The sequence below is a fragment of the Myotis davidii genome, unplaced genomic scaffold, assembly GCF_000327345.1.
Source record: "Myotis davidii unplaced genomic scaffold, ASM32734v1 scaffold122, whole genome shotgun sequence".
In the NCBI taxonomy this organism is placed as follows: Eukaryota; Metazoa; Chordata; class Mammalia; order Chiroptera; family Vespertilionidae; genus Myotis; species Myotis davidii.
Window position 1 is genome coordinate 777,965 of NW_006293234.1, and position 1,524 is coordinate 779,488.

Here is a 1,524-nt window from a genome sequence, read left to right on the forward strand (position 1 = left end):
GTGTGTGGTAAGGACTTTGAATTTTATTCTAAAGCATGGGGGACCCGTTTAAGGGTTTTAAAAAGTGATGGTGTAAGAGGTAACAGAATCTGATTTATTTTATTGTTTTATTATTATTTATTTTTTGCTTTTCTGATTTATGTTTTTAAAAGGTAGTCAGCTGTGTGAAAATGACTTAGAAAGGGGCAAGATGGAGTAGAGAGATACTTTAAGGGGCTACTTCAGTCATCTATGGGAGAGATGACAGTGGTTGGGATTAGAGTGAGGACGGTAGAAAAGGAGAGAAGTGAATGATCTGTGATATACTTTGGAGGTAAAATTGATAAGACTTAGTAATGGTTTGGTTGTAGGGGGTGAAAAAGAGAATGGAATCAAGGATGACTTCTAGGTTTTTGAGCAACTTCAGGGATAAAAATGTTATTCACTGAGATAGAAAAGGCTGGGGGAGAACCAGTTAGGAGAAGGGAGCATGTTAATATTGAGTAGTCTGCTGGACATCCAGGAAGTGATTCCAAGGAGAGAGACATGTGAGACTGGAGCTCAGGGAGAAGAAGAGTTGAAGATATGCATCTCAGAGCCCTAACCGGTTTGGCTCAGTGGATAGAGTGTCGGCCTGCAGACTCAAGGGTCCCAGGTTCGATTCTGGTCAAGGGCATGTACCTGGGTTGCGGGCACATCCCCAGTAGGGAGTGTGCAGCTGATTGATGTTTCTCTCTCATCGATGTTTCTAACTCTCTATCCCTCTCCCTTCCTCTCTGTAAAAAAATCAATAAGATATATATATTTTTTAAAAAGATACACATCTCAGAGTTGTTAGCATACAGATGATATCTAGAGCCAGGTGATCAGATGAGATCTCCTGGGAGAAAGTAGAAATGGAGAAAAAATAATGCATTAGGTGAGCTGAGATCTTCCAAGGATTAAATGTCAGGAGGAGACAGAATTGCAACCAGCAAAGACTATTGAAAAGATAGTGATATTATTTGGGGCTACGCTGAGTGTGACTAGGCGTTAAAGGAGCAAGTAGGCATAGGGAAGCCCATTAGGGCAAGATTGTTGTGTCTAGCAGTTAACACTGTGGCTGGCATCATTGAATGAAGGAGTGAATTTTTCTGAGGCTCTGGCACATTTCTAGGTATGGGGATAAGAAGTGAACATTTGGAATGGCTGTTTCCCGGTGGCCTGACATCAGGGAACTTTCCATCTTACTTTGTGAAAGCCCACTTTTAATAGAATTTAGATAATTTGCTAATGACTAGTAGAGCCATTCCTTAGATTTACATTTGGAAACAATCAGAAATCACCAGCTTGCATTTTCCAAACCACTCAAGATGAAAATACTCCATAAAATAGTAATATATGGACAAGCAAACACACAAGTAAAATTGAACTTTTATAGAAAACCTCAAAAACCCTCTTTAGAGCCCATGGACTTTTTTTCCTACTGTCAAAGTGATCAATCTTTTACAAAGTTCCAAGCTGTGTGTGTGTGTTGCGGGGGGAGTGGGGGGGATGGGCAGGAGG